The sequence below is a fragment of the Schistocerca piceifrons genome, chromosome 2, assembly GCF_021461385.2.
Source record: "Schistocerca piceifrons isolate TAMUIC-IGC-003096 chromosome 2, iqSchPice1.1, whole genome shotgun sequence".
NCBI lineage: Eukaryota > Metazoa > Arthropoda > Insecta > Orthoptera > Acrididae > Schistocerca > Schistocerca piceifrons.
This window is the reverse complement of record NC_060139.1, coordinates 913,004,664-913,023,520: the sequence shown is the minus strand read 5'-3', so window position 1 is coordinate 913,023,520 and position 18,857 is coordinate 913,004,664. Positions and strand designations below refer to the sequence as shown.

The 18,857-nt window shown below is 43.8% G+C and overlaps 1 protein-coding gene and 1 pseudogene across 1 annotated transcript in view; one reads left to right on the top strand and one right to left on the bottom strand.

Moving 5' to 3' along the window:
* The window catches only part of LOC124776577 (protein Wnt-6), a 608,273-nt gene that overhangs the window by 312,301 nt on the left and 277,115 nt on the right, over positions 1-18,857 (top strand). The gene's annotated exons all lie outside the window — the stretch shown is intronic.
* Positions 1,295-1,411, bottom strand: LOC124778955 (annotated as a pseudogene).

Genomic DNA, 18,857 nt, shown 5'->3' with positions numbered 1-18,857 from the left:
TGAGTTTCGATTCCCCCCGAAGGGGGCGGGCAGGCAAGTACGCCGCTCTTCAGCCTACAGACTTTGTTTTAAAAAGATGAAGATAATAAATAACAAAAACAGGCGATAAAATCGGAGACTTAAATAGTAACATGGCGGAAAATCGTGAAACTTAAAACATAGAACAGAGGGTTGATGATGCTAATAAAATACATATGAAGCAGACAGGTAAAATAATAGACAGACAATTAAAAAACACGGCGACAGTCTGGTTTCTCTGTTCGCAAGAGATATAAAATTAACACCCAGCGACAGCATGATTTCTGTTCGCAACACTTTGGAAAGGCGAACGACACTGAACATTCACTTGAACACTGCACTAAAAAGTTGGCACAACTATGACATACCACAGCCGAGGGCAGATGGGGGGAATCTGGACAGATGATGGGAAAGAAAAGTTGGGGGGGAGGGGGATGGGACCACTTTAACAAAGAGTCTAAGTGGTGGAAGGATAATATACTTGCAGATGAGAGCAAATTCAGCGACTTAAAAAAAAAAAAAAAAAAAAAAAAAAAGACAGGGCTGTATTTCCTCATCTTGTGTGGGAGACACTACTTTCATTGACACCACGTTAAACAATAGCAGATGCCTCAACATCCTGACGAAAAAGAGAGCGAGGAAGTTGAGCATTATATCTATATTCAATTTTTTCCAAGCACATGTGTGTGGGAGCGCCATCAGAGGTCGCTGGCCACACGGACCTGCTCGCTTCCGTCGGGTCACGTGGTTGCAGGTAGATGAGGCTCCGAGCTGTGCCAGGCCAGTTCATTTCTTAGAGTCCTCTGGGCCACGCGCTGACCGCAGTAGTGGATCTATCAATCAGAACTCTCGTTAAGGTAGTTGTCAGAATCTCCAACGCCGTGCTACCGGCAGTTGCCGCTGCAAAGTAGAGCTGCCAGTGGCTACCTCAAGAAGTGGTCTCTACACTGGAGACTGTAGCCGACTTTGGTATTGGCTGTTGCCCTTACTCTGTGTTGTAACACTTAAATCGGTATCGGCTGTTGCCCTTCTTCTGTGTTGTAACGTTTCAACTCCAAGTGATCACAGACTTAACCACTCCGTCTTCAGGCTGCAAGTGGCCCATCGGGACCATCTGACCGCCGTATCATCCTCAGTTGAGGATGCGGATAGGAGGGGCGTGTGGTCAGCACACCGCTCTCCCGGTCGTTATGATGGTTTTCTTTGACCGGAGCCGCTACTATTCGGTCGAGTAGCTCCGAAATTGGCATCACGAGGCTGAGTGCACCCCGAAAAATGGCAACAGCGCATGGCGGCTGGATGGTCACCCATCCAAGTGCCGACCACGCCCGACAGCGCTTAACTTCGGTGATCTCACGGGAACCGGTGTATCCACTGCGGCAAGGCCGTTGCCTGTAATCACAGACTTAAATACTGACATTTTTTTGGTCCGTCTGCCCAATTACAGACTTGTGTCGTTCAAGTAATACCCAAAACTTTCCCATGAATGATTTTGTTAAACCTCATTCCAAGAAGAAACTTTTTGTTCATGTGTTCTTTAATGAACTTGTTTGGCATTATTTACCCAGGATGTGTTCTCGTTTCACCTCCATTGGTGTGGGGGATACCAATGATCTAGGAGGTGTTTGGTTGTTATTGCAGTTTTACACGTGTTTGTGATGTGCAACAGCTAGACCGTGTTTCATTTTTATGGCTTCTACGCCAGGGGTGTGATGATATTCACTTTTCATTCCAGCGTGACTAACCCAACAGACGTTACTGCCCAGGTACTACTGCTCCTCCAAAACATGCAGTAGGCCGTGTAAGTGATGGTGGAAAAGATGGCTGCCATTAGCATGACACCTCCTGAACTCTCCAACGACCTGTCAGACATCGATTGCTTGGTGATAGAATTCCATATGGCACCTCTACTGTTTGACAGATGTGAAAATTACCGAACTATCAGCTTAATAAGTCACAGCTGCAAAATACTAACGCGAATTCTTTACAGACAAATGGAAAAACTGGTAGAAGCCGACCTCGGGGAAGATCAGTTTGGATTCCGTAGAAATGTTGGAACACGTGAGGCAATACTGACCTTACGATTTATCTTAGAAGAAAGATTAAGGAAAGGCAAACCTACGTTTCTAGCATTTTTAGACTTAGAGAAAGCTTTTGACATTGTTGACTGGAATACTCTCTTTCAAATTCTGAAGGTGGCAGGGGTAAAATACAGGAAGCGAAAGGCTATTTACAATTTGTACAGAAACCAGATGCCAATTATAAGAGTCGAGGGACATGAAAGGGAAGCAGTGGTTGGGAAGGGAGTGAGACAGGTTTGTAGCCTCTCCCCGATGTTATTCAATCTGTATATTGAGCAAGCAGTAAAGGAAACAAAAGAAAAGTTCGGAGTAGGTATTAAAATCCATGGAGAAGAAATAAAAACTTTGAGGTTCGCCGATAACATTGTAATTCTCTCAGAGACAGTAAAGGACTTGGAAGAGCAGTTGAACGGAATGGACAGTGTCTTGAAAGGAGGGTATAAGATGAACACCAACAAAAGCAAAACGAGGATAATGGAATGAAGTCGAATTAAGTCGGGTGATGCTGAGGGAATTAGATTAGGAAAAGAGACACTTAAAGTAGTAAAGGAGTTTTGCTATTTGGGGAGCACAATAACTGATGATGGTCGAAGTAGAGAGGATATAAAAGGTAGACTGGCAATGGCAAGGAAAGCTTTTCTGAAGAAGAGAAATTTGTTAACATCGAGTATAGATTTAAGTGTCAGCCCAGCGATCGAACCCCTCGCCGTCCCATTCGAAAATTTTAGGTCATGCCTCCTAGAACATGTTGAGTCTCAAAAGCACATCGCGGCTGCCCATCACAAGTTTTTCAGCTGCTCTAAGTTCAGTGGACAATCTTTTAGGGAGTGGATAGCTACGCTGAAGGTTCTGTTCAAAGACTGCAGGTTCCAGTGCGCAAAACCGAACAATAAATGGTCTTATGCATCATCCCTAGTCCATGATACGATGCTCGTCTACTGATCAGATGAAGATCTCCACAGCAGTCTCCTCAACGTAAAGAATCCAATGCTGGGTACTTGCCTCTCCATTGTTAGGGCTTTCGAACAGCGTCTTAGCTCGGTGACAGCGCTGCAGGACACCTCCCAGGTGTTTGCTGCCTGCCTGACACGTCGGTCCAAGCTCCAGTCTCATCTTTCACATTGACCCAAGTTGGCCGTCGTGGATAAAATTCTTGTAAGTGCATGACGCTGATCTCTTGCATTATTGTTTCATCACACAGTTGTGTCAACAGTGCTATTGCCGGCGAACCAAATGCTCGATCTGCAGCAAAGTAGCGGCCTATCAGTTATCTCCCAAGTTGAACGTGCATTGCACTTATTTGGAGTCCCTCCCCTCTTTCCAGTTTCTGGGTTAGATAAGGTGCCCAACGCCTACTCTACATGCCGTGCTCCTGTTTCTGACGAAATCTGAATGGGAATGGCACCTCGGTGAGTGGACTTCAGTGCTCTTCCCATGATTTTTCAAACTGATAAAATACTCTTCAATGAGCATCATTGGCTGGGTGATTTATCGTCACCTCGGCTCCCCTCTGCTTCAAGCGTTTTTGAAACAGCTGTGAAGTATCAACAACAGCATCATTGAAGTCAAAGGTCAGTTTAATGCTCGGATCTTGTAACAGTCAATTACCATCATGGTAAACATTCTTGTGGTTACTACAATGTAGGCCAAGAACTTTTTACTTTAGACCGTTTCAGTGGATTGTATTTCTAAGTTTGTGACTCTGCAAACAGTATTAAGTTATCTATGACATGCTCGTATTTACATGACTTACACAACAAATGTGAATGCGCTTTTTCATGGCCTTCTATCAGCACCACAGGGTTTGAAGATCATGTCGCCTTACTCCTGCCTTACTTCATTAAGGCAGGCAACGTTACTTTTGCACTCACGTATAAGCTTCTGAAAGAGCTCCAACACCTGCAAGATGAGGGCATCTTAACTGCAGTCCCTAACAGGCAGTGGGCCACCTGGGTCGTCATTGTGGGAAAATCAAATGGGTCACTCATAATTTGCGGAGATAATGCCCAATCAATCATCGACATCCACCCTGTCCCCGAAGTCGAAAGGAGAAAGATCTTCACAAAGATCCAGTTATGGAATGGATCAATTCAACTCTCCTAAGACGACTTGCCAAAAAGCATTTAATTGATAACAGCCCTTTTGGCCTCTTCCACTGTAACAGGTTCCTTTGGCTTTGCCAGTACCCCAGCTATTTTTCAACGGTACTTAGAAAATCCGACGCGGGATGTGCCCAGAATGGCCATAGTGTCTCAGGTAAAAGTCCTGAAGACTTAGCGACCAACCTAGACGCCTTATGTGCTACGCTCAAGTAGGTCAATCTAAAGTGCAACAAGGACAAATGCTGTTTTTTGTACCACAGGTCGAATGTTTAGGACATGTATTAAGTGCCTCAAGGATACGGCCCATGACGCCCAAGCCGTCCAGAAACTTCCGGCCCTAAGGACATTAAACAACGCCAAACTCCGTTCGGACATCTCGGTTACTATAGGAAATTTATCCCCCATGCAGCAGCCATAACGGAATCCCTCAATCAGTTACTGCACAAAAAATGACAAATGGAATTGGACTCCGAGATCTAAAACAAGCTGTTCTTAGTCCAACATACTCTACAGTCTATGACTCGTCCAAGTCATTGACTGTAACAGCTGACACATCAGACTATGTCTTGGACACAGTTCTGTCGCATTAAGTTGACGGACTGAAATGCCCTGTTGCGCTCATCTCCAGAACATTGACGTAGGCTTAAAGCAACTTTTTGCCATGACGAAGTTCGCACTCCTAACTGATCATAAATCTCTTCTGTCATTGTTCATGGTTGATTCGAATATTCCAACTAGTACGGCACGTCGTCTCCAGTTGTGGGCGTTGTTTTTGTCCAGATACTTCTACAGGAAACAAAAGAAACATTTGGACTAGGAATTAAAATCCATGGAGAAGAAATTACAACTTTGAGGTTCGCCGATAACATTGTAATTCTGTTAAAGACAGCAAAGGACCTGGAAGAGCAGCTGAACGGAATGGACACTGTCTTGAAAGGAGGATATAAGATGAACATCAACAAAAGTACAACGAGGATAATGGAATGTAGCCGAATTAAATCAGGTGATGCTGAGGGAATTAGATTAGGAAATGAGACGCTTAAAGTAATAAATGAGTTTTGCTACTTGGGAAGCAAAATAACTGATTTGGTCGAAGTAGAGAGGATATAAAATGCAGACTGGCAATGGCAAGGAAGGCGTTTCTGAAGAAGAGAAATTTGTTAACATCGATTATAGATTTAGGTGTCAGGAAGTCTTTTCTGAAGGTATTTGTATGGAGTGTAGCCATGTACGGAAGTGAAACGAGGACAATGAGTAGTTTAGACAAAAAGAGAATAGAAGCTTTCATAATGTGGTGCTACAGAAAGATGCTGAAGATTAGATGGGTAGATCACATAACTAATAAGGAGGTATTGAATAGAATTGAGGAGAAGAGAAATTTGTGGCACAACTTGACTAAAAGAAGGGATCGGTTGGTAGGACATATTCTGAGGCATCAAGGGATCACAAATGTAGTATTGGAGGGCAGCGTGGAGGGTAAAAATCGTAGAGGGAGACCAAGAGATGAATACGATAAACAGATTCAGAAGGATGTAGGTTGCAGTAGGTACTGGGAGGTGAAGAAGTTTGCATAGGATAGAGTAGCATGGAGAGCTGCATCAAACCAGTCTCTGCACTGAAGACCACAACAACAACAACAACAACAACTTCCACAGCTTCAAATATCGTTCCATGCGTCAACATACAAATGCTGATATCCTTTCCTGACAACCAATGGGACCCAGAATTTGACTCGGCACTGGAGATCTTTTTCCACACGGATACCAAAGCAGAACAAGCAGTGGCCACGTTCCCACTAGATGTGGCAGTCATCATCTGCTGATCCTCTGAGGACCTGGTAGTCTGCGAACTCCATCAGTGAACCGCAGTTGGCACAACTGGACCACTCGGCATTACAAACATCCTGGTATCGCCACAACGAATTATCGACTCTTAAGGTCGCCCTATAATGCAGGGGGACAATGGTGACGTCACGTAGTATTCCCTTACACCCTCAGCTGACGCATTTTTGTCACTCCTCCATGAGGAATATAGGGTGATTGTTCTTACCACCGGCTGGTTAGACAACATGTATGTTGCCGTGGGACTGACACCGACGTTGCCAACATCATTCCAGTACACAACAAATGTCAGAGTGTACAGGTAGCGCAGGCTGAGTAACATTTCCTCTGGTCAGATGCGTCAACAGTTTTGTTGCACCTCCTTTTAGATTTTGCTGGTACTTCTTTGGCTGTCCTGGTTAACTGTTATCGACGCAGGTAGAGGGTTCCCCCATGTGTCACGCATGTCCTCATCATCCCCCGCTCACATAACTGATGCACTGGTTCGTATTTTCTCCAGTTGACATCGTCTGAATTTTCCACTTTCTGCACCGACATTGGCATCTCCTTGGTGCATACGGCACCCTTCCATCCAGTGCCCAACAGGCTGGCAGAGAGATCCATCAATCAGAGATTTCGTTTAGAAAATCGTCAGAATCTCTGACGCTGTGCTACTGCAAGTCACCACCGCCTAGTGGAGTCGTCAGTGACTACCTCAGACATCGTCAGGTAGTGGGGCTCTGCACCGAAGGCTGCAGTGGACTTCGGTATTGGCCATCCCCGTTACTCTGTGTTGTGATTTTTCAACTCCGTTGTGAACTCAAACGTTAGCTTTGTCATTTATTGGGTCCGTCTACCCATTTACGGACTCGTGTTGTGACTTTAACATGAACGGCTCTTGTAAGAACTCGCTCCAGTAATAAGTTTTCGTTTATGTGTTCTTTAATAAACTGGTTCTCCGTTTGTTACCTGAGCTGTGTTCTCATTGTACCTGCACTGGCGCCGGACATATCAAATAAGATGAACGCGTTACTGACGCCACAGTGATTTACTGGGAAGAAGTGACTGAGAAGTCATACATAAGAGAAGGTATTGCCAAAAAGTTCACTTTCTGCAAGATCGATATGCCACGTGCCAAGATCAGTAACCGAGAGAGTGAGCTGCCTCCGAGGTCTGCTACAGTTAAAACTTACCTGATTCGATTGGAGAAGCTCATTGGTCGCCTGGGAAACGCCGAACTATCAGCGCGGACACCGCAGCGTCAGCACTGGCAATACAGCACTTGGGCACTAGCCTCGCTGCCCTAGCCTCAGAAGAACAATCGAAAATATCAAGGCTGTTACAATACTTAATAAACACTACACATTGTACGCAGTGCCGGACGGTGAGTATGGCGGCGAGATCCTACTGATCCAATGTTTTAGAGAGGTACAGAGGTGTCTTCATGATGTGGGGAACCATCCGGTGTGACTCCAGGTCACTGCTTGAGAGAGCTCTGACACCACAGTGCTATGTCACAGATATCATTCTCCCTTATATGTTTCCTCTCATGCGACAGCATCTTGTTGCCATTTTTCAGCAGGACAATGTTCTCCACACATGTCACGTGTCGCTCTGAACTGTCTACGTTATGCTAAGGTACTCCCGTGACTAGAGAGATCACCATGTCTCTCCCCATTAGCACATGTGTGGCACCAGCTCTGCTGTCAGCTATGTTTCTGGTAGCTGCAAAGGTGGAATTCAAAATACCTCTAATACTGGCGATACACGTGTGGAAGAGTGGCTCGCCCACAGCTTTCATGGGATGTGGAGCACACCAGCAATTACAGTTCCTTCGGCCGCTGCCCCAAGACGTTTCGGCTCGTCTTCCGCGATTTGACTAAATTAAGCTAAACTTTCTTTCCTTATACGCCAACGGCCTTGCCTCACTGGTAACACCGGTTCCCATCAGGTCACTGTAGTCGGTCTTGGCTAACACTTGAATGTGTGACCGTCTGGTCTGCCGAGCGCTGCTGGCAAACGGGATGGACTCAGCGGTTGTGAGGTCAACTGAGGAACTACTTGAATGAGAAGTAGCGCCTCTGGTCACGAAATCTGACAACGGCCAGGAGACTGGTGTGCTGACCACGTGTTGGGAGCGACTGGGCGGTCCGTCGATACTGTTCGGACGGAATTTCAGTTTCCTTCTTCTGTATTTACAGAATATCCTCAAAATGACGCCCGTTGCGGCAAGAGCTGCCTGATACCCTGTGAGTGCACTGCCAAACACTCGTCGAAATTCATAAGGAAAATGCTAGCAGTACAAGTTTCTATTACAAGTCCTATGTTTGCACTAGACACTCATCATACACGTGATATACAAGATACTAGTGCGGCAGAATGTGCCATCGCTGATTTTGGACAAATGTATTGCCTACAATGTCCAGCAAGTCCTCATTAATCATAGCACACTTTTTATAATCTGGTTTGTTATTGTACTTATTTATTTTGCTGGTTGTTGTTGTACTGCATTCTAATCGGTTCTTTTTCCAAGATGCTTGAAAACCGCCAAGGTAGAAATTAGACGATAGAAAAACGAATAAAGTGAAACTGTAGGGAAATTTGTAAGACGTAGCTGCTCTGGGCGTTGAAATAATTCAACAGCTGCACCTGAAAATTTGTAACCGGACCGGGATTCGAATCTTAGATGTTCCGCTTCTACAGATCGGTTGTCTTTATCATTTCGGCCACCCGGATGCCTTCCCGTCCGACCCAATACTGAGTGTTATTCACCACTGATGTTGTGACTTCGGTCATTTTTCCGTCGCTCGCAGTCCCATTGTATTCCAGTAAGGATACGGACGATGATATGCACCCCAATGAAATTGTGGTATGCCCGTCGAGGCATACCTATACAATTACATGAGTGGTGTCTGCTCTTTCGGACATGTACGAAGGACAGACACCACATTTCTAATTGCAAATTAAAACTGACTGTTGCCGGTGGGATGCAATAATTTAAAAAAAAATCATCGCAGCTGTGGACGCATGTGCAATAAGAATCACTGGATTGAATTAACCTGTTAATGAACATTAATATGTATTGTGTCCATCCGTTGACTTTATGATACTATGTATTCCGTTGGGGTACATTCAATGACGTATGTGAATGATGTGGAGGAATGGCAGCATATTTTTGGTCGAGAGCTGAAACCAGAGAAGGTAGTGATGGAGCACACTAAGGTCTTACGACGTTGACGTTCTAACTCATCCCCAGGGTGTTGCATTTCTGGATTGTTATTGTCCACGAGCCATAGATGCTGTTTTTTGGTAGTCTGCAATGTCATGCCGATGCAATCATCGCCTCCTAAATGTTACTTTACTTTACGCAGTACACTATGCTACAAAATGTGTTCATGTCCTTCCCCATTTAGCTCTCCTTTAGCGCAATAAGGTATCACACTCTAAGAGCCGGCCGGGGTGGCCGAGCGGTTCTAGGTGCTACAGTCTGGAACCGCGTGACCGCTACGGTCGCAGGTTCGAATCCTGCCTCGGGCATGGATGTGTGTGATGTCCTTCGGTTAGTTAGGCTTAAGTAGTTCTAAGTTCTAGGGGACTGATGACCTTAGAAGTTAAGTCCCATAGTGCTCAGACCCATTTGAACCATCTAACTAAGAAAAACACCACCTCTTCCGCACTTCGCTGTCCACAATTCATATCTTGGAAGGTAACGTGCTCCAGGCATTAGCCAAACGCAGATCCTTCCTTTGGACAGCCACAGAATATAACGTAGTTCCTCATTCCAAATCATTCATATCCAGTCATTAGCTCTCCAGTGGTGTCGCTCTTTACACCGCCTCGAGCTCAAAACGGCTCCGAGCACTATGGAACTTAACGGCTGAGGTCATAGTCCCCTAGACTTAGAACTACTTAGACCTAACTAACCTAAGGACATCACACACATCCATGCCCGAGGCAGGATTCGTACCTGCAACCGTAGCAGCAGCGCGGTTCCGGACTAAAGCGCCTAGAACCGCTCGGCCACAGCGGCCGGCCCGCCTCAAGCGTCACTTAGCTTTGATTACAGAAATGTGTAGCTTATGAGTTGTTGTTTGAAGATGGTAACCCGTTCTTTTTACTCCCTATGCACATTCTACTTTTATCAGACAGTGTATATTTCTTCTGTGAGGAGCAGAATCCTTTCGTGACAAACGTTTTTGTTTCGTGCCAAAAGTAAAAATGTTTGTGAACATGTGTAGTATCTAGACAACACCCTAGTATTATTTCGTGTTAACAGATGTGTCGGTAAAGCTTACACGTGTTTCGCGGTACTTATCTAAATAAGGATTCTGTTACCAGGACTCTGTTACTTGGTGTATCCTTGTCAGATGAGGATCAGGTGGATATATTAGTCGTGTTCGTTCGCTCATAGCTTGATCAAACAGGCATACGCAGCAAGACATGAAAAATGGCGCCTAAATCTGTCGCCGCAGCTGTCATTGCCCCCGTATGAGTCTTAGCAGGCGCGGAACGCCAGGCTGTGGGAACAACGTAATCAATTAGTACCTTTCATCGCAGTGACTAGCAAGAAAGGCGCCCTTGACCCTGACATCGCCTTGACAAGCTTACGATGTGCTATAAACCGCCAGTTTTGCATTTCGTTCCTAATAAAACAGTAAAAAGAGGAAGCAGAAGACAATTTAGACCACCTTTTTAATTGGCGGATATACTAGACCCCAACAATATCAGTGTACATTACTGATGTAGGTGAAAAGTGATTTGAACTTTACCTTACAATTTATTTATTTATTTATTTATTTATTTTTTGTTTTGTTTTGACAAATCATCTGCTTTGATGCTTATGTATACATCGCAGGCACTGAACAAACTCCTATATAGATGAATGGAGCACGTTTCGTAAGAAGAAAACTAAGTATTCACATACGGAGGTAAGGCACACATGGTGGAATTTGTGAACAAAGGGAAAGGTGTAAGGTAACAAATTATCGAAGGCAAAATGTATAATAAACCCAGTACAATGTTTCATGAATCCATGTACCCAAACTTAATCGTCATAGATAAACACAAATATCAGATTAAACCATTTAACATCCTCTCTGTACATCATGACACAAGGATACTTAAAAATAAATTAATGAACTTCTGAAAAATAACTTTTCAGGTGACAGAACCTGTTTGTAAGTCATTTTAATTTACGGATCGTGACTCAGAAACGGACACTGGTCACCGGGTGTCCTAATGTGATCAAAGATGAGAACAGATGCTTAAATTTTCCACGGCAAGTCCAAGTGCAAAATTCAACGCGAAAAGAACACGAGTTTACATAATCTCCAATACTGCTCGCAAACTGCAGCCATCTCACCAAACTGATAAAAGTTTCTGGTCGGATGCGCCCCTATCAAATACACGAGACAAATGTCTAAATCATTTCTGCTCGTCCTTCTCAAGAAGACAGTGCTTTTTGCTTTAAACTACAGGTTGACCAACCAAAAAAATACGCACCTAGCTCTCCGATTGGCTGCCACCGGTCAAAGTGTTAGTGTCTACACAAAAGATACCTGCCCATTCCTGTTTGCAAAGATGTACTGGTCCTCCAGAAAGAGTCGGATAGTGGCGGGTCGTCCATGAATTGACAAGTGACTTACGTGTGAAAGCTGTTCACACTGCCGAATTGTCTTTCACAGTTCGAAACCCTAAGTAATCTTGCAGGAAAACTTATTTCAGTTGAGGTTCAGATTTAGTGCATATTTCCTCCACATCTACATCTGTCCTCCTCTAGCCACTTTACATTTCACAGTGGATGGTAATTCTGGCACTCCCACCATTTGCCCCCTCCTTTTTCCATTCGCAAATGGTGCTTATACGCGTCAGTCCATTGCTGGACTGACACGTGTCATGTTTCATTCATAACTGATTTAAATTCATCACAGTCTGAGTCCTATCCATATCAGTTAATAAATATTTAATACTTGTAATAAGTAACCTCAGTGTTCACCACGATTAAACCGTCTGCTTTTATAATAATTCCGGGTGGAAGTTGTGTATGTGCTATTTTCTGAAGGTTAGCTGGGTGCATGATGAGCTAGGGCAGGCAGAGAGGCCCAGGGCATTGGCTTGGTGTCTGGTCGTGTCTTCACCCTGGGAGTTTAAGTTTGCTTTTCAGGAAAGAAAGCCAAGGGATGAGGTGAAATGTCCTCTCGTGGCACATACAAGCATCGTTTAACCCATACGCCTTGGAATTCAGACTTGCATTCCGGCAGTTTTTCGCTTAATGCGCCCTGCACAATATAAGTCCCAGGTCTCCATTAAAAGAAGTCGTGTAACACACCGTGACGAGCACCTGCGCTCGTGCAGAATCTTGGTGTTCTCAAGTTGTGCTCATCTGGTCGAAACAAATTTCAAAAGAACTTTTTTTTTCGCGAACAGGTCCCTTTCCTTGAACGCTGTGGAGGAAGAACTCTGCCACATTTCATTCTGTCAGAAGCGACACAAATTCAGGAATTTTCTGTGTACGGGAAGAGATGGGCTACATTTCTGGCGCCGTTTCACGTAGGGTGAACACGCTTTTGACTACAAAGTTGTAGGAGAGCTCTCCATTGGTGAGTCTTAAAGAAACGGCGGAGGAAGGGAAGTCAGGATGCCAATTTACGAGATTTTCGGATGTGGGGACTAGCATATTGAGTGAAGTGAAAAACTTAACTGAAGAGTAAAAGTACAACAGAGGCAGTTGGTTAACATCGTCAAATTTTTGCTAGGAGGGGATTTAGTTATTCTATTAACACTAATATCATTGGCCAGCGTGAGGCAGAGCTTTTTCCTTTGGCGCACGGGAATTGCGCGGACTTGTAGAAAGGAGAGAGAAGTCTGTTTCGGTTGAGAATACTTCGTCTGGGGATTCTGAGTAGAGCTCTGCATCTGGGCAATCTGAGGAGAAGCCATCATCTGGAGGTCGTAAGGGAACTGCTGGCAACATATTTTGCCGACGGGTGTGGAGAAGGGATTTTCTCACGCTCAGCAGCTGGTGTGCTACAGACTGCAGTAGATCACGGAGTTCTAAGCTTTCCACGCTGCTTAATGCAAAATATGATAAGAAATTGTAGGTCAGGTAAGCAGGGTATGAAATTTCCTGAGTGTTTGCAGTCGTACTGTTAAAATCAGGTAGGTTCCCCGAATCCTATACTTTTCCTGAGTGGTTAACGGCTTTCATGACTTATAGTTATGTTACCTGCATTTTGAAGTTTTCATTTTTCCAGTGCAATCAGGCAATTATTGTGTATCCACCGCAGATTTATTTTTCCATAACTCATTCGTAAGATCCTGGATTTACCCCACTCACCTAAACCGTCCGATCTTTGCAAGGTAATTTAAATGTTAGATGATAATTATTCCATGTTACTTAACTCTACCTGGAACGTGTTCTCTAGAAATTTCAACAGAAAGCTGCTCTATGAAGTACAACGCCTCTCTTGTAATGTGTGCCACTGGAGTCTGTTGTACACACCCTAACACTTTCACCCTCGCTAAAAGATCTTCGCTAGATATTCTCTATATTTCCTATTAACTTCCCACTGAGCAAGGTGGCGCAGTGATTAACACACTGTACTCGCTTTTGGGAGGACAACGATTCAATTCCGCGTCCGGCCATGTAGGTTTAGGTTTTCTGTGAGTTTCCTAAATCGCTCCAGGCAGATAGGAAGATGGTTTCTTCCCAGCCTTGAAACATTCCGAGCTTGGCTCCGTTTGTAGTGACCTCGATATCGTTGGGACATTAAACGACAATCTTCCTTCCTTCCTTCTTTCCACTAATCCACCCTTCCAAAGAGTCCCAAACTGAGAAGCAAAAATGGTTTTAAAAGTGTTTCGTAAGTAACATCTATCGTAGGTAAATTACGTCTTCTTCAGATCCTTCCAAGTAATCTCACCCTGATGTCTGCTTTTTCTACAGTTAGTTTCAGTTGTACGGGATTATTCTACTTTAGGTCGCTTCGGACGTTGGTTACTGTTTCCAGTGATTTATCAGCAATAGTGCAATCGATCATTACTGGATATCTTCACACATTTCTGCGCACTACATTACACACATTTACGTTCAGGGTAACTACAGTCCTTGCACTAATCACTGATCCTCCATAGATCTCCCTGCATTGTGCTAATCTTTCGGCGTTGCAGCCTTCCGAAGTTGACAACAGCATTGTCTGCAAACAGCGTCATGAAGTTTTCGGTGCTGTCCACTACATGATTTATGTATACTGTACACATCAGCGGCCCTGTAGCACTTCCTCGGTGGTTGACAACAGCATTGTCTGCAAACAGCGTCATGAAGTTTTCGGTGCTGTCCACTACATGATTTATGTATACTGTACACATCAGCGGCCCTGTAGCACTTCCTCGGTGTACTTGCGAAATTACTAACAGATCTGTCGATTTCGTCCCTTTAAGAATTGCTTTTATCTGCAACGAAATTTTGAATTCAGTCAAATATTTGTTCCGACAGTTGGTAAGCTCGTATTTTGTTCACTGAACGACAGTGCGTGACTGTCTCGAAGGCCTTCCTAAAGTCTAGCAAGCCGGCAACAAACGGGGATGCCTATGGCTACGGGGCTTTCGATTTCATGCACAAACAGAGAACTTGACTTTCGAAAGATCTCTGCATAGGGATCCAGTGCTGATTATTATAGAGGAGATTTTCGTCATAATGGGTGAGCATAAAATATGTTTCATGCATACAACTAAATGCATATACCGTTGATGGCAAATTACTGTATAACTGCTGTACAGTAATTTGACATCAACGGTATAGGCATTTAGTTGTATGCTTCTGCCCGACGTCTCTTCCCAAAAACAGGAATGGCTTTTGTTTGGGTTCGAATCACTAGACACCCCTCGTTGCTCCAGCGATCTACCGTAAACACAAGCAACTAATCCGGTGTAGATTAGTTAACCGATTTTAGTTGATTTTCTATTCGGTGATCAGTCATCTCAATATTTTTCATTGTGGCAACCATACGGCGATTGAAAGGAGGACCCTTTTACGATTTCTGAGATAAAACAATTTCGGTTCTTGGCTCTTCTCTTTGTCATCAGTTTTGGTGGCAGTGTGGTCACTGAGCGACTGAGTACGTGATTTCATCCGCTTATTTACTATGCATGGGATCAAAACTTTTTAGGTTCTTTGTCAGAGACGTTAACACAAATTATTTGAAACATTTGGACTCTGTGGACCGTCGGAACAGAAATGATCTATTTACAGATCTGGAACGATTGCAGTAAACTAGCGTTGGCGCCCAAATCGAACTTGGTATGATGATGGATACAAAGTCATGGAAGGAAGCGTGGATGCGAGTGTGGTCATCCATTCCCGGCGAGTAAGACTAAAATAATGTAAGAGAAGCGATAACAGCAATCATACAACCAGTTCTCAAGTCGAAAACGACGACTAAAATGTACACGGTAAAAGGGTAAAAACAGTGCGAAGTGTCTTACGTAAACGAAATAGAGGTTTAGATTTGTCTGAAACGTAGTGTTTATGATCAAACTGTAGTACCACTGTCGACTAATGACAATGGGACTTGGAAACTTAAGGTGAGAACCATTTAAAAACTGAGGGGCGCTCAGCGAGTAATAAAGAGGTTCAGAAAAATAATGAAATGGAGCGGAAAATGTAATTGGGATTTTAACGAAAATGGTATGGAAATGCATAAAACTAGTAGTCAGGCGAGTCCACAGTAGGTGGATCAAGACGGCTATTTGATGGATTTAAAGAAGTAGGAAAACACCGAGATGGTTCTGCGGCTGGATTCGCGATTTGCTGCCAGAACGATCACAGTCCGTAGTGATTGACATTGAATCATCGAGTCAAACATAAATAATTTTTGGCGTTTCCCAAGGAAGTGTAATAGGCGCTCTGCTGATCCTCATCTGTACAGAGTTAGAAGACAATCTGAGCATTTCTCTTTGACTGTTTACAGATGATGCTTACCGTCTTGTAAAGACACAACCAGTCGCGAAATGATTTAGACAAGATATGTGTATGGTGGGAAAAGTGGTAAGTGTGAAGTCATACACATGAATGCTAAAACAAATCCGCTAAATGTCGGTTACAAGATACATCACAAAAAATAAAGGCTGTGAATTGAACTAAATACTTTAGAGATTACAATACCGAATTACCCAAACTGGAAGGATCACACACATAATGTTGCGTGGAAAGCGAACCAAAGAGTGCTATTTATTGGGAGAACACTTAGGAAATGCAACAGGCCTACTAAAGAGACTGCTTACACTACGCTTATTCTTCTTTTTCTGGAATATTGTTGCACGCTGTGGGATCCGCATCAGATAGGACAGATGAAGGACATCAAAAATGTTCAAAGAAGGTTAATTCGTTTTATATTATCACGAGATAGGTAAGGGAATGCCACAAATGTGATACACGAATTGGGATATTACTCATTAAAAATAAAGCGTATTTTCGTTGCGGCAGGATATGCTCGTCAAATTTCAGCCACCACATTTCTTCTCCGAATGCGAAAATATTTTATTGGCGCCCACTTACATAGGGAGAAATGATCGTCATAATAAAATAAGACAACTTAGAGCTCGAACGGAAAGACTTGAGTGTTCGTTTTTCCCGGGCGCCGTTCGAGAGTGGAACGGTAGATAACTTGAAGGTAGTTCGATGAATCCTCTGCCAGGTATTTAGTAGTGAACTGCAGAGTAATCATGTAGATACAGGTGTAGACGACACTCTAATGAAAGGAAGGCAGGTGACAGGAAACACGGTGGCGCAGCATAGCGCCGTGTCGCTGAAGATCGAAATGCTTTGAAAAGATCCAACAGCGTATGGAAAATCGCTGATGACGATGATGACTGAGATCTATCTGTTGTCTATTTTAACTCCTGTTAACACGAATTTCCACTAATAAAGGCGGTATCAAATCCACAACTCCTGTGGATGTACTTTGCTTGTAGTCGTTTGTTGTCGAGTGTGCAGGCTCGCCGCTTCATACGTATGTTTGAGGCGATCTTATTTCTTAGTAAATGACAAACCGAAAAACTTCGAATAATCTTGTTTGTTTTATGTTCTGTCTCTAAACATGATGTCGGTGCACTGAACGACATGTGTCTCAGTGTTGCCACCTTCACCACGTGCAAAAACAATTCAGAGCCGTCTTGAAAACATATACACATCTGTCGTCTGAACACAACGACTCTCGGACGTGCTACTGCCGTAAATGCTCTCTCTTCGGGGTCCACGAGAAATACGGGCCCTGCAACGAACTTGTGATGTCACACTAGTAGGCTTGTCCGCCACACATCGCGAACGCTCAGTTCCGTGCAGGGCCCACAGGAAATCAATGTGTAATACGAAAAGGTACACACTAAAGGTGTTACCTTTGTCGTGTGCTGTCGAGAGCTTGCACGCATTTAATTGCGCAGGTAAGAATTGAGACAGTTACTCGCTCCCCACCGGGACGGCTGCTGGCACTCGTAAGACCTGCAGTGTCACGAGCGGTGACGTACGTGCTACGGCCTGTCCTCGCGGGCCTCGACTCTCGTAAGCTGAGACCATGGGCTAGTGACGTCATTCCCATGACGTCAGGCAGGCCTGTGTCTGAATTACGTGTCTAATGTTATAATACAGACAGTTCAGTGAATCCAAGTGACACTAGGATACCTCACAAATTGCTGGTTCTGGTCACATGCAAATTGTTTAAGGTTTTGAATGAATCGGGTTGTAAGTAGTGGTGAGGGCTAAAAACATACCAAACAAAAATCAATAGAAAATCCAAAAATAAAAATCTAACGCAATGTTATCATGTCGTACAGCAAACAATTCCGTTTCATCAGAGGATCACAAAAATTAAATTGGCTTTCTTCTACGCCAAGTATTATGAAAGTTATTGCTATGTCTTTATTATTGTTTTAGTTGGTAATTACTAGTAATTACAACATCGTAAGTGAAAAAAGTTGTCGGAAGAGAAGTATATTGACCACCCGCTTCGATTAAAACGCAACGATTGCTTCAAAACGCTTTTATAAAAAATTATCAAAATTATGATCAGCAGTGGTCTCACGTAAGACTTTGCAGGCGTGGTTGATGGAATGCATTCACTACAAAACTTACTACGTCACTGCTATTAAGACATGCTTCTGACTTACAATACGTGTTAGTAAAGCTGAGGATAATTTATAAAAGAGAAACCAAGTACAAAACTGTCACCACACGAAGGAAGCTGATATAAAGTAAATGCAAGTAAAAGGATCAATGTGAAATGGGACAACAGTTTCAGGTAATTTTGTGTCGTGGGGGACAGTGTGTGTTACGTCACATCAGAACACACTTTCATTACGTAGAATTTAGGTTACGAAGAATAAACAGTTTTTACCTACAGCAATCGGTTTGGAAGAGACCGATTGGTTGCAATGGATCTTCAGTTAATGAATAGCGTGTCGTGGTAAGTACCAGGTGGTTATAATTAAAGTGCAACTACTCACAGAGAACCAGTGTAGGCTTCAATTAACATATCATCATATCTACATATATACTCCGCTAGCCACCGAGCGGTGTGTGGCGGAGGGCACAGTTCGCGCCAAAGTCATATTTGCCCCCCTCTGTTCCACTCGCGGATCGCACGAGGGTAAAACGACTGTCTGAACGCCTCAGTACGAGCTCTTATTTCCGTTATCTTTGAATAATGATCATTACGCGATTTGAAAGTTGATGGTAATAATGTATGCTAGACATCCGCGGCGAAGATTGGATTTCGGAATTTAGTGAGCATCCCCTTCTGTTTGGCGCGTCGTCTATCTGCAAGTGTGTCCCACTTTAAACT